General features: G+C 42.9%; 1 long non-coding RNA gene across 3 annotated transcripts; it reads right to left on the reverse strand.

Annotated features, from left to right (window-relative positions):
* Positions 1 to 793: 793 nt before the first annotated feature.
* Positions 794 to 15,395, reverse strand: LOC308479434. Of its 3 annotated transcripts, XR_013987671.1 has the most exons (4): positions 15,084 to 15,301; positions 14,849 to 14,901; positions 3,808 to 3,891; positions 794 to 1,728 (listed from the first exon to the last, which is right to left on the reverse strand). It is a non-coding gene; the product is annotated as an uncharacterized lncRNA (long non-coding RNA). The 3 variants fall into 3 exon arrangements; XR_013987672.1 differs by lacking the exons at positions 794 to 1,728; positions 3,808 to 3,891 and having other exon boundaries at positions 14,791 to 14,901; positions 15,285 to 15,395; XR_013987673.1 differs by lacking the exons at positions 794 to 1,728; positions 3,808 to 3,891 and having other exon boundaries at positions 14,791 to 14,901.
* Between the last annotated feature and the right edge of the window lie 26 nt (positions 15,396 to 15,421).

Genomic DNA, 15,421 nt, shown 5'->3' on the forward strand with positions numbered 1-15,421 from the left:
TGTACAGAAACAGGTATTACAAAACGCTATCCGTCTCCAGAGCTCTCTCATTTGAAGGAAATTGACCCTGCAGAGCTGCCCTGGAAATCTCCACTGCTCGGAAAACAGGGAACACTATTAAGTAAGACTGAGCAGCTAAACATGATTGCCCAGTTAAGAACATGGGTGGACATGTGGCCCACCCACAAACCCCACATATGTACCCACTTTGGGCTCTTTCCTTCTCAGCTGGGAATTCTTTCCTTCCTGCAGTCAGCATAAATGCAACACATCTTTTCATTAATTTCACATAAATTTGCTAGTGTTTGGCAATTTTAACCTCGTCCAGTTTAATTAACCCATGATTGGTAGTTTTCATTATTGTGAGACTGTGCCATCTCTTGGCATGCCTTACAAAATACCAGTTTCCCTTAAAGTAACCATGTATATAAACCTGTCCCTGGCTATATCAATGTGGGCAGGAGCCTGTTGCTCTACAGATATTGCTGGATTGCAGCTCCCATCATTCTTGGCCATTGGCCATGCTGGTTGGGACTGATAGAAGCTGAAGTCCAACCAACCACATCTGTAGGGCCACGGTTTCTGCACCCCTGATATAGACAAAGGTGCATGTAAACTTCTACAACCACAGCATTGTTCACTGTCAACCTCTGTTTCAGAAGGCTGAACATTTGCTGCACACTCATGCATTTTTAAGCACTGCCAATTACCCTTTGTCCATAGATAAATTAAGAATGTATCCAGGCCCCCCCATCGCTTTGTTTTTATTTTTATTTTTTTAAATACAGCTCTCCACTTGAAGCATTTATTTTGTTAAAGTAGCTTGCTTTATCTCTGTCACACATGGAGCAATTGAACTCATTCCAATGACCCACTTGGTTACATCTGCACTCCATTCTGTTGCTCTGTAAGAGTTCTGCTGGCCTGTGTTTTATTAGTGTCTCAGGGTTATTCCCAGTTTATATCTCCCAGAACACTATGCCTACACATACTAGCTTCATTGCTTGTCTTCGTCACTTAGCTGTCCCTCCTCCTCTTTTTTCAATTGAGGGCCATGCACTCAGTGGTGTAGACATGATACGCATGGTAAGTTTCCAAAGAGGCCTCAGCATGTGAATGTGCACACAAAATCCTACACACACAGGTACTGTACAATTAAATAAGTAAAATTGGAAGAACATGGGATAATAATGTTTTTCAGCACGTTTATATTCACAGAAAAGTCTGATAACTCCAGAGTCATTTGGAAGTGGTCCATGAAACATTCTGACCCTTGTTCCACGCACCGTGGATTCTGGTGCTAGAAGAGCACAGGCAGGAGCTACTAAAAATCCCTTATTGTATAGCAATGGGTTTTCAAGACAGAGCAAACTTGGACTCCCCAGGCAAGCCAGACGGCACTGCCCAGGGCTGACCAAAACCATAATATGGGCTTGGAATCAATGCACACCACTCAAAATGAATGAGTGGTAGGTGGCAGTTTGGTCCAAAGAACAGAGAAGGGTGGATTCAAAGGATGCTTAGACACAAAACTAGGCACCTGGAGGATGTGGGGGCTGCTGTTGCTTTCTGTGTGCCCTCTTTCCTGGACTGTGCAGATAAAGTTGTGGGTAGGTTGGAAATGACAAGATATGAGAGGATGGTAGTGATTCTGGAAGACTCCCTAGACGCTCCCTGCATCTGCATAAAAAGAAGGACACAGCAACAGTGGAGAAACATCTCTGGGACCTAGAAAGGTAGACAATGGATGGAATTTGAGAGATTTATTGACCAAGGACAGGCTGCAGAGCAAGAAAAGTGAATCAGAAAAAACTACACGCACACAAATGAGAGGCTTTAGTTATGGATTATTATGCTACAGCAAATAGGCCAGTTTATGGTACTGGGATGAGAAGGGGCTCTAAGGATTGTGTGGACCTCAAAAAACACATTTGTGGCACTGGGGACTCGGCTAAAGGTAAAGGTACCCCTGACCATTAGGTTCAGTCGCGGATGACTCTGGGGTTGCGGCGCTCATCTCGCTCTATAGGCCAAGGGAACCAGTGTTTGTCCGCAGACAGCTTCCGGGTCATGTGGCCAGCATGACTAAGCCGCTTCTGGCGAACCAGAGCAGTGCATGGAAACGTTGTTTACCTTCCTGCCGGAGCAGTATCTATTTATCTACTTGCACTTTGACGTGCTTTCGAACTGCTAGGTTGGCAGGAGCAGGGACCGAGCAACAGGAGGTCACCCCGTCACGGGGATTCGAACCGCCGACCTTCCAATTGGCAAGCCCTAGGCTCTGTGGTTTAGACCACAGCGCCACCCGCGTCCCTGGGGACTCAGCTATACAGCTGCAAATAAAACGTTTTGTGTTTTAAGTGCAATATACAATGTGACGCTAGATGGTGATAGTGAGACTTATGGGAAATTCGATGTATTTTTAAAAATGTTTTTTAAAAAGCATTTTCAGAACGGTTTTTATATGTGTATAGATTCCACCTGGGACTCTGCTGAAGATGATGATCTCTATGTGTATGTGCAGTGCATGAGTTTTGGTTTCATGGAGAGCTGTGTAAGCTCCAGGAAAGACAATCATAATAAGCAAGACTGTCATGAGCTGGCAGGATACTGGTGAAGAGGAAGGGTGTGGCTACAACTGGTACATACCAGGACAAGCTGAAGATGGGGAAGGGGAGGTTGGGGACTTAGGAAGGATTCAAGGGACATCAGAGGATGTTGAAGGGGCAGCTGCCAGTTCACAGGAGCCAGGGGGAGTGCCCACATCACCAGAACCAAAGGTGCCCCCGTCACCATGAAAAAGGCGGGCTCCAAGGCATTGAGAATAGTGGGAAGTGCACTTTAAGAGACTGAGGCAGGCAAGACACCACAGCCCAGCTTACTAGGCGATCAGCTCAGAGAGGTCCCGAGGCTAAAGCGGAGGCTGGGGAGGAAGGGGGCCAGGAGGCAGAGGCCCTTCTCTCCTCTCAACTGCCTCACTGGGGCAAGACCTACTGGGAGTAATTGCTGTGATCACTAGGCCTGAGCTGTTTTGTTTCCACCACTCCTCTGCATCCATCCATCCATTCCACGACATCCTCCATTGATAGGAAGGTATTCCTTTTTTCCTTTCCAGTTTTCTTTCTGTTCTGCTCTGTCTTCCTCACTAAGAAATAGATCCCCCCCCCCCAAGACACAGACATGTACATAGGTGTGTGTTTGGGTTTTTTGTAGCGTTTACCTTTTCATTTAAAATATTAGCTATTTCTGCAAACCTAACTTCAAAAAAACAAACAAACACACACCAAGTGGGAGTACTCAAGGGTACATTTAAAACCCCTGTTGTGAAGGGATACAATTCTATAAACAGGTCACCCATTTTTCTCTTTTCCCCTTCTATAAATTGGGTGTTCCTTTTCTTCCTTTTCCTTTCAATGCCCTGCCAATTTTGATTTCTATAAATAAATCCAGTGTATCCTTTTAACTCCATACTGTGACTTTGGGGCTTTCAGATACTGTCTATCCCTGACACTCTGGGTCCATGTTACCAGGTTTACTCCCAAATACTGCTGAGGTTTTACTATCTTGTCATTAGCAGAATTTAATAAGGAGTTCTGACAGTCAGAGTACTGACAGTCTGAGAAAAAAATTGACTGGAACAGTGTAGGAGCTTCGGAAGCTCTGCATGTTCTAATCCATCCCAGGCACCTTAAAGTTAAATGAAATAGGCTGGATCTTCACCGACCTTTTAAATATTATAAGCATGATATTAGATATATCATTCTAAAATGTCACAGGGCATACTGGTAAATTCAAAACGTTCCTTACCTTTTGTTTGTCCAAACACAGTTTCGCTACTGCCGGTTCTTGATTGCTCTGCAGCACCCTCTGGCATCACATTGTCATAATGCACTACAATATTAACATTACAAGCAAAACACAATGTGTCCATCTTAACGTTATAAACCATGTGTGTAGATCTGCCCATAGTGTCTGTTGTACAGTGAATGTGCAGGATAAGCCTACCAAGAAGAAGGCAGCTAGTTTCCTACTGAGGCCAGGCAAGGAGTAGTTAGTAGATACCAGGAGAGATGGTGACAACAACATGGAGAAAAATTGCTAAGACACTGACAAAGCATACATGCGCACAGAGAATGGCACTTTAAATTCAAGTTCTTACTACATTCCAAATAAGATGGTCAAGAGCAGCCCAATACTTTTTGTTGCCTAAGGCAAAAGGCAAGATGGCACCCGCCCCACATTTCCACACTCAAACATTGACCAAACTGGATCTTATTTCAACATTGGCAAGGAGGGTTCAGGCAACCTACTAGGCCATATTCTCCATCCTCCTGTAACACCCTGCTGCTCCCCACCCTGCAGCATCTTCCGCCTTACTCTACCTAATAGTAGGACTTGCCATGAAGCTAAGAAAGGTTATGGCAATGGCCTGATCTATGTGATCCTATTTCACGTGTGTGAGGCATTGCAAGGTCACTTTCTTTCTCAATATTCACACGATTGAGTAGTCTGGTGAAAATTCATATAGAACGTCCAACTTATCCTGCCCTTCTCATGATAGCCTTATGAGCACTTTTCTAAATGTGTTACTCCTTCAGAGACGGGGAAGGATCGCTTGCATTGTGCTTCTGCAAAGAATGCTGGAGGAATGCAATACTCTTCCCTGTAGTTAAGATGACAAACAAAAGAGCTTTGGTAGAGTTTGTTGATATGCATGCAGCTATTTTTGTCTCACTTCAGACAGGGTGCATGTGTTTTGCATAAAGAACCTGAGGGTGCATCACATTCCTATAGAACTGTATGTATAGTGTCCTATAAGTTGACGTCTTGGGAATGATGAATGTGTGTATCCCTATTGCTCCCTCTGGTAAACTAGTGAAAGCAAAATATACGCTGCTGTATAGCTGCTTGCCACCAAGTCAGGAACTGACAATAAAGCCAAGGGAATACTGAATGCTTGCAATAGCGGTTGGCAGCACACCAGAATATCAAAATAATTAGCACATCTGAAATGCAAAGGGCAGAGACTGGCTACATGATGGCAGTAACCACAATACAGCTTCATTCTGGAGAGAAATGACGCATTGTTAAGGAATGAGGCAAATATCCAGTGTTACTGCCAAAAATAAGGCAATAACAACATTTAGGCATACCAGTATTGAATACCAAACTGGACTGACTGCCCTTTCATTAGTCAGAGAACTGCTCAGCTACATGAATATACTTTATGGGGTTCTTAATTACTTAGGTGAGTACTAGAAAAGAAAAGAAAACCAAGATGCAAATAATAAATAAACTTTCCCTGTTAAATACAGGACTGAATGCTTCATTTTGAAAATCACAGTGCTGACAATTTCGTAGGGTTAAGTACCCCATAAGGACTGTGCTCATGTAAGCCATCTATATAATGTTGAATTAGGGCAAGATTTCAAAGAGGCCAGTCTAGAACTATTTTAGTAACCTAGAAATTAGATAGCCGTGTTGGTCTGCCATAGTCAAAACAAAAAAATTCCTTCCAGTAGCACCTTAAAGACCAACTAAGTTAGTTCTTGGTATGAGCTTTCGTGTGCAAGCACACTTCTTCAGATACACTGAAACAGAAGTTGCCAGACCCTTCTATATAGTGAGAAGGTGGGGAGGGGTATTACTCAGAAGGGTGGTGGGAATGGGTGATTGGCAGATAGCTGAGATGAGCCTGTTGACGACTCTTAACGAGACATTGGATTCTTATCTCATTATACATGACAAAGCCATTTCTCACCTTCTCACCCCTTGCTTTTTCCTGTAAGACCTATTGCAGTCGTTAAGAGTCGTCAACAGGCTCATCTCAGCTATCTGCCAATCACCCATTCCCACCACCCTTCTGAGTAATACCCCTCCCCACCTTCTCACTATATAGAAGGGTCTGGCAACTTCTGTTTCAGTGTATCTGAAGAAGTGTGCTTGCACACGAAAGCTCATACCAAGAACTAACTTAGTTGGTCTTTAAGGTGCTACTGGAAGGAATTTTTTTGTTTTGACTAGAAATTAGAGTAACATAGATGGTTCCCTCCATTTCCATGAATGGCAATTCCATCAAAGGGTGATGGAATTAAGACTTTTTAATTCTTAACCTTTTCGATATTCCTGAAAATAATTCCAGAATTAACAAAGAACACAGTAGTAGCAGGACCATCCAACCAAGACTCTGGGAAGACACTTAGAGCTCTGTGGAGATCTCCCCTCCAACTGAGGGCTTGAATGAATCTGCAGTAGTCCAAAGGCAGCCTGAAGAGCTCCATCTCAATAATTTTTCACCTGGGTCCCCCAAGCACCTCTCCTCCCACATCTCAAACCTTGCCTCATTCCCCAGTTCTACCACATCACCTCAGAACACAGAAGTGAAGGTGGAAGAGTCACAGGAGTACCTGTTTGATTGCTGGACAGTTTTCTTACCAGGCGTCTACGCAGGAGGGGGAGAAGACCCAGTTGTAAGATACAACCTAGCAAAGGCCCAGGTAGAAAGAGACATGCCAATGACTATAGAAGAATCTCCTCTGAACCTTTTCTGGGTTATTCCTGTATTCCCTTTTGAGCTCATTAATTTACAGCTTCCATGCCAGATGCTGGTCATGCACAAATAGATAGAACTGTATACAAAGGGCAATCCCTCTTCATATGTAGTGCTGGCTCCTTGCAAACAAATTTCTGCAATTTGTGAGCCAGAACATAGGATCATGCACTCTCTTCAACACCAGTTCCTCTCTCTTTTCCCTTGTTAGTCTTAACAACCTACATGAGAGATCGATAGCTCAGTAGTAGAGAGAGCACACTTTCATGTAGATCATTCATTATTTGGTATTGCTAATGATAAAGAAAGGCCCCTACTTCAGACCCTGGGAAGCTTGTGCAGGCCACAGAACAATGGAGTAGATAGGCTAATAGCCTGACTCATTATAAAGTAACTCCCAGCGTCTTGTTCTTAAGTAATAAATATAATTCTGTGCTGAGGAATTGTTTTAAAGAACAGAATTTAACAGGTACATAATATCTCTTTCACTCTCCCTCCCAAACCCACATTACAACTTATTCTGTCTTTGCAATTGTAGTAAGCCATAAGAAAAATATCAACAAAAATAAGCATATGTCAAACTGTCTCTAGAAAAGTCTTTGGCACCTATTGAAGACCATTCTTTTCCAACAAGCCTTTTAAGACAAGATTTCTTATCCCACTCTGTAGGTGTACTAGACTTGAAATTGTTGTTATGTGTGCTTTTATTGTTAAATTACTTTAAGTTGTTTTATGGAAGTGATTCATACATAAAGAAATAAGCAAACTGCAAACCTTCAGCACACATTCCTCAACCTCAAAATAACACAGAGATTCTTGATTAAGTACCTTCCATTATTTACGTTTAAGAAACCGGGCATCTAGGTCATGATTAAAACATTAAAAGCAAATCCAACAGTTAATATGTATGAGAAGAATTTAATTAGTTGTCCTCTTGCACCAGCGCTTTAATAAGAAGTGGCTGTAGAGGACATTGCTGTCACAGCCCTGTTCCTGAGTTAAGAGTCAGAGGAGGATAAGCTGGCTGTGTTCTGCTGGACAACTTAACTGGGTGCCTGATCCTCAAGCAAATGCTCCAGTGCCCAGGGAACCTAAGCTAGGGCTGTCATGGATGCCTTCTTCAAAATCCATTTAGCCTGAGAAGTCACCTCCTTGACCACCAGACCTACTCAATAACACAGTGACCATACCAGTCTGGAGACTACAGAAAAGAGAAGAGGCACTCTCCTTCATAGATTCAATCACAGAATTGTAGAGTTGGGAGCGACCACGAGGGTCATCTAGTCAAAGCCTATGTAATGCAGGAAGCTTTTGCCTAATGTGCTCTATCCCATGCTAAGGGGTTGCCCCGATTCACATTCTTCAGGCAGGAGATGGAGCTCTGGTGGTGCAGACTGAATGGAGAAACTCACCTCCACCCTTTGTTTGAGTAAGCTGTTTGTTTGCTCTTCCTATCTTGTGGGAGCTTTCTACAGGTGGGGGCGGGATCAGGATAATTATTTGAGATGCCTACACACTGATCAGGTCTATTGTGCTGCTTTTGGGAGGCTCAGGAAAAGCAGGACCCCCTTCTCCTACATTAAACGGCATCTGATGAAATTTGTTTGGTTGACGATCACAATGGATAATTGTGTAAACATATTCTAGAAATAATGCCTGATAGTAATGGAGAGGGGAAGCACAGGGTACACAGAGAGTACATTTTAAGGTTTCAGTCATGGTTGTACCTTATAAGAGACACAGGTTTGTATGGCATTTTAATAGTAGTTATGAACTGGTTGTTGTGTTCACATTACTGACTAATTTAATATTGGCTATGTTGAAAATCTTGTTAGGCATTTATGCATTGTTGGTGTACGTATAATCTTTGTCTATGGGAATCCTGTGGGCTTAGTTGGAATAAAGTTTGTGAATAATTAATGTGAACCAATTTTCTCTAGTTCAAATAATAATTATACCAAGAAATAAAGAAATACAGCAATGGTTTCCATTGTATCTTTGAGTAGCCACCCAGTGGAGTTCTTCTATGTGATCTGGAGGTTGGTCACTCCTGACAGGGGCCAGATCTCTGCAGTACACAGTGTCTAGCTGGAACTGGTTGACTTAGCACTTCCAGGATAAAGTTGCTTGGCTCTGCAGTGATGAAGATGCTGCTCTTGTGACAGTGTCAGCCAAGGTGTCCAATGAGTCATGAACCTATGTTGGGAGGTAATACTAAGATAAACCATATTCCTTAGCTATTCTACAGGTCCATCACATATGATAGAAAGTTCATTCCATATCATTACATTTCCAACAATCACCTGACTCCAGTGAGATCACAGTGGAGGCAGTGCAGCTGGTGGTGAGCCCATGGGACACCATCTCTTGGACTTCTGTTGCCCAAGGCAACTGCTTCAGCCTACCTTATGGATGGGCCAGCCCTGCTGATTAGGCAGCAGATCAAGGCAAGCATGTCCAAGGGAGCAATCACATCCACATCCAAGCCTCTTAGACCCCACATGGCTGTTAAAGTGAATGTGAATATGGAGAACTCTATATTGTTAAGGGTGCTCAAAGTTGTTAGGAGATAGAAGTACAATTCCCAGCACCTGTAACAAATTATAGTTCCTGGCATGATGTGTGTGGGGGGGGGGAGCACATTACAGTTTAAATGGTATAAGAGAGCTGTTGGTGTGGATGTGAATGGTAGGAAGCAGGCCCCATGAGGAACTGGTCATAAATAGGGCATCACCCATCCACTCAGCTGCAAACCATTATTTATGGCAATATTTCCATACAGATGCCAACCATTTGGAGGGCATTTTTCTAGTTTGTTGTGAAAGACTGTGCCAAATCTAAGACTGGGTTTGAAATCCATAGAAAACTGACAAAACAGGGAAGGGAACTTCGACAATAACAGACTTCGCATACGAGAACAAAGGCAAAGTGGAATAATGGAAGCACACAAAACAAACTAAGTGATTATGAGAGGAAACAACCAAAGCAAGACATCAAAAATAAAGGCAACATGTTAGTACAGATTGATCCAGGGCTGTAATTCAATGAAGCTGCCTTATCTATTGACTTGCTGCGTAGTTTGTGTGAATTGCTGTCGTTGGTCCACTTTCCAACCTGCACAAGTATTATAAAGACAATTATATCCTATCTGAATAGTTTTTGAAGCCTCTGGTTGGAAATGACTGTGTAAAAGCTAGGTGCTATTACAGCTGGAAATTGTCAAAACATGATGTGATTTTGTTCCCTGTTGCAGATGCAGTCTCCTTGAATTGCCGTGTAAAGTAAGCCACTCTTGTGTTGAAAGATGCTCTCTCCCCTCTCTCTCTTTTTGCTATTGCAGGGAGCATTTCTGCTTTCCGGTCTGATAAAAGCCGTCCTGCCAACCTAGCTTGGCAAATTTTTCATACTGAGGTTGCTTTTGCATTCTTTAAGAGCAGCGACTGTGCTATAGAGCATCTGAAGATGTAAGCATTTTTTGGCACAAAGGAATCAAAGAGAAGTTATGATAATCATTGAAGGTTCAGAAATCCATGGGAAACCAGAAGAGTGCACACAGGCTGGGATAATTGTGTCTGTATAATACAAATGGAAATCTGTTTAAAAGTGTCTGGGAGTTACCAGGTGAATCTATTTTATTTTTTTGGTTTGTGTAAAAGGAGTCACTTATGTAGATAGCAAGGAATTTCTCTACTTGCATTTCCAATATTATATATTGAGCGGCGGAGAGGTGTATTATTTTTAATTACGTGTGTATGTGTGAGTGAGAATTAACAGCAGTTATTATCTGCTTCCTCTTCTCTTCCAGCAAGAATTATGGACAGTTTTCTACCAGTACAGTTGAGGTTGCATGCAGTTTTTATGCTCAGGTAACCAATATTTCTAAGGATCACACTGAATTATACCTGGTTTGGGGGCGGGGGCTGATTCAGATGTTGCACCACTTTTATACTTGCCAGCATCTATAGTTGTGAGGTGGGCATAACATGTCAGCGGAGAGTCTATAGACTTCTGCTATACCATGGTCTCAAAGATTCCAAAATGTTAAAGTCTGTGTGCTTTCTTAGCACACATTGTATGATGCTTATATGAACAATGAGCTTAGTAATACAAAAATGGTTGGAAGTCTTCCATGTGAGCATAGAAAGCAGTTTGTGAGTGCAGATGGTAATGTTCGAACTGGCCTTTATAATGTCACACAAGGTAGGCTTGATTTCATAGAATCATAAAACTCTAGAGTTGGAAGGGACCCCTGAGGATCGTCTCATCCAACCCCCTGCAATGCTGGAATCTCAACACGTTTCCCCATCCAATTTGAAACCATACCAGACCCTGCTTAGCTTTGCAAATGTGCTAGCAGTGTTGTTGCTTCACCACATTTGCGGGCACCATTAACAAAAAGAAAATATTTAGTGATTTGAGACAATAAACATACACAAGTCAAGTTAACATAGAATGCAACCAAGAGCCATGTACCAATAGTATTACTCGTAATGGCTTCACTTTCTTCACTTTCATAAGATCTAAAGGGTATTACAGTGACAGGTTAACAAATCTATACTGTTGACACTTTGCAACAGGAGTACAGAACCTGTGATCACCCAGATGTGATTGGACTGCATCTCCCATCATCCCTGACCATTGGGAGTTGGACTCCAACCAGCAACATCTCTATGTCTGCAAGTTCCCTACCCTTATTTCACACACTGTTTGGCTGTAGGTTAAGAAATTTCCTGATTATGCAGTGACCAATTACATTATACACTCAATTACTTACCTAGGCATTAGTATTCCTAGCAAGGCTTACTGGCCATGCCAGACATTACTTGCTCTCTGCATGCCTATGATTTGGGAAGTGTACCAATTAGTTATCTGGGATGAGATGATCATTCAAATATAATGATCAAAATGAAGGTTACACAAATTGATTCTGGACAGGCTGTGCTTCATTTGTTTACTTGAAGTTTTGAAGAGTTCCCAATACATAATCAAGGCTGAAATGAAACCACTTCTCACACACCAGCAGAACTGACACAGGTTGTACTGAGGGTATCTTCCTTCTCCAAGCCTGCCCAAGGACTAGAAAAAATGGCAAAAAGCTATGATCGTGTTGGACTATGTATTTGGCACTGTGAGCTACAGTGGAAATGTATACCAGGCTGGTGAGACATCACTAATAGCATTAAAAGCACAATCGCCTTGCTGCCATATACTTTTTAACCAACAAAGCTGCTAATGGTGGAACCCAATGGCACAAGTATTTCCCTGTTTCATACCACAATATTGAAGCAATCTGAAGCATGCTTATTTGGGAGTTAAATCCCTTAGAATTTAGTGGAGCTTGTGTGTGACTTAGCAGGATCTTAAGGTGCATTCTTAAGCATCTTAACAATATGATCCTAACAATGTTTCTTCATAAGTAAACCCCACTGAATTCAGTTGTACGTAGTTCTGAGTAAGAAACCTAGGCCAGCAGTCATACTTGAAAATAAAGTTGTATTTAAATTGGTGGAACTTCATTCTAAGTAAATGTGTTAATCTGGGTGTCTGAACAAATGAAAGCACCCCATTAACATTTCATGGATGTGTTTCTAGTATGTCAATTATGCCAAGTTATATAGACACAAATCCTTGATGGCTGCCGCATGCTGCAGAACTCCTGCCCTTAGGCTCTCAGACACTAATATTATTTCTTTAAAACCTTATTTGTGTGGCTTGTATTTTTATTTGAATAATTTATATGCTTTTACTTTGAAGAATTGCAACTGGTCCCTAGCCCTCATTTTTGGGTGGGCTAGCAATCAAAATAATGTCTTTTAAAAGTGGATGCATAGTGAATGTAATAATAATGACTTTCTAGAAGTTTTCCTTGGTTCTATATTTACTCATTTCTGAATTTTGCATTACACAACTCAAATTTTCTTAGTGATTCTATGTACAAAATTGGGGAGCTTGATTGTTGCCTTTTCCCATTTCAACACACTTCTGTTGGGTTGAACATTCTGGGTTGCATCCAGTCGTACTTGGAGATCAATGAGATCAATAGTCCCAAGTTATTGTAATGTCCGAGTATGACTTAGCTGAATACAGCTAACTCTCCTAAATTTCCCTGACGAGGTGCTAGTTAAGCCTGTTTTAGGGTTGCCATATTTCAAAAGGTAAAAACCAGGACACCCCAGAAGTTGTTGAGTTTTTTAGGAAACCACCGAAATTGTTGAGCTTCTAAAGGAAAACCCAAAAGTTGTTGAGCTGTCTTTTTATTAAAACACAAAAAACCCCATGTTTTTTGGTCTATTTGCCGAAGATCCAGGACAAACCGCCACCCAGATGTCACTTCCGCCTTTGAAATCCTGGTAATGTCTGGGAAAATCCGGACATATGGCAGCCCTAGTTTTTAAGTACCTGCAAATCAGAACATTCCTGTGCCTGTATCTGGACTATGGATCTGGGATGCCTAACACTGTTCCCCTGTCATTAACAGAGCAGCCAAAGCACATTCTCACAATCTCTTTCATTTTATATGCGTATATGGCAAGTTTGGGAAACATGTGGCCCTACAGGTGCCTTTGGACTCCAGCTAGGGTTGCCACCGTTGGTCAGGCAAAATAAGAACAGGTCGGGCAAAATACAGGACAGGACAGGGCGGGGGAAGGGATTGAGGGGCTAAAAATTACTTCACTGGGTGCAGAAATGACTTCAAAGCAATCCATTACAATGGCACATGGGAGTTCCAGTGGTTTATTCAATGAAAACGACAACAAAAGCACTCACTCTCTGATCTACCTGCCTCTGTCTGTGCATAAACTCCTTCCCAATCCCCCCTGCTCTCCACTGGGTGGACAGACAGACCAGGCCCGAGCAACACCCCTCTTTCTCCAGGACTTACACTCTGCCTGCACAAAAACCCTCTCTCTCAAACTCCTCCTCCTGGCCCCACCCCACTCTCTGCTCACCATCCCACAATAACCTTGCTCTTATTCTCAATCTCATGGACCCACCCTCCCCATACAAACTCCTGCTCAGGCTCTTCCTCTCCTCCTCCCATCGGACCCACCCTCTGCTAGCACAGTTTTGAGGATGAGAACGAGCTTGAATGCATGAAAAAAGGCATCCTGTCCAAACAGGGCAGGGGGCACTTTTCTCCCCCAAAAGGACAATCACATATTTCTAGGGACGGGTGGCAACCCTAACTCTCTCTCCCATCATCCCTGTCCGTTGGCCATGCTGGCAGGGGCAGATGGGAGTTGGAGTCCAACAACATTTGGAAGGTCACAGGTTCTCTATTCCTGGCATACAGGGTAGCTAACTTGGTACCTTCAAGATTTTGCTATTGCTTCCAACATCCCTGACCACGGGTCATGCTGGCTGGGGCTGATATGTATAAGTTCCCAGGTTCAATACCTGGAGCTACTTGTTCAAGGACTTGAGGTAGCAAGGCTAGAAAAGACTGTGTGTGCTTGAGACCTCGGAAGAGAGTTGTTGCCAATTAGAAGAGACTGTACTCAATTTAATGGCATGCTATAATGCAGGTTGTAAAGTGCTTCTGCCATTTTAGGGGTATTTGTGCAATGGGATATATGTAGAAGGTAATGTTTTACAGAACTATGATATTGCAGGGAATATCCATCCTAGGCATGGCTATGCTAGAAGCATTTTGAGGTGTTTGATAGCGTCTGGCACTTGGGTGTTCTTTTGTTTTTACTGCCATGGAGCAGTGGGGTGCCTTGTTGTATACAATTCTGTGAGAGGCCGCTTGTTCTGTGGGGCTTAGAAGCTCTTTTATGGAGATGTGAGAGGCACCATGTGTGCGACAGAGATGCTTTTCAAAACAAATCTGCAAGGTGCCTGCGATTTTATAGTGGGGTTCTTAAAGCTGTACATGTGCCAGTCAGGTAGGCTGGTCTAACTGTAACACTGGGAAATGACGGCTGGGTACACACCCTTGTTTACTCTGCACCCAGTGTGCTCCCAACAGTGGCTTGGGAAGCAGTGTACACATGACGTTTGCCACAATCCATATCTGCCCTGTTGTTTTCCTTATCATGTTTTTAATATTCTCTTGGGAGCCGCCCAGAGTATTATTATTATTCCTTATGAAATACTGCATTTCAATACACTTTCCCCACAAACTACCTTCAGCCCGACTTGAGGAAAAGAACAATCTAGCTGTGTTTTAAACCAGTAATGTTTACACAAAATAACGGATGCAGTCCTAAACTCCTTTTACCAGGGAATAAGCTTAATTGAATTAAAAAGGATTTACTGCTGAGTACACATGGCCAGGATTTCAGTGTAAATTACCAAGAAACTGCTGCTGTTTTCGTTTTTTGTAATGTTCACGATTAGAAGAGTTTCTAGAAAAAATAAATATAAATGATAAGCTGAGATATGTCCATAGACATATTAAACCAACAAGCAGTTTGCATGCCCACCCCCAGTGTTTATTTACAAAACATGAAGAAAAAGCCCTGGCCCCTTCCAGGTATGCTAACAAAATCTTAACCAAGCATCTACATCCCCCCTCTACTTTGCTCACCCCGGTTATTTTGAGACGATTACCAGTCAGAATGAGATTTGAAGCAGCGATTGCTCTGCTCAGACCTCAGGCTCTTAGTCTCTGCAGAGGAAGCATCTACTGCTACCCCACGGAGGACGCCCGCCGCCCGCCCCCTTCCTATGCCAATTCGGATTAGACTATACCCTGCAGCAGACGTGTTAATCCGATACTTCTTCGCACCTGTTTCCACGCCCGTTACCCAACGACCTGAGCCGCCGGAGAGACTACGCTTCCCAGCATGCACCTCGGCCGCTCCGCGCTCCGCTCCAGTGTAGCAGGATTTTCCCTGTGGATTGCGCATGCCTAGCCAGACGTGG

The sequence above is a fragment of the Podarcis pityusensis genome (assembly GCF_964106645.2).
Source record: "Podarcis pityusensis genome assembly, chromosome: 1".
Taxonomy (NCBI): domain Eukaryota; kingdom Metazoa; phylum Chordata; class Lepidosauria; order Squamata; family Lacertidae; genus Podarcis; species Podarcis pityusensis.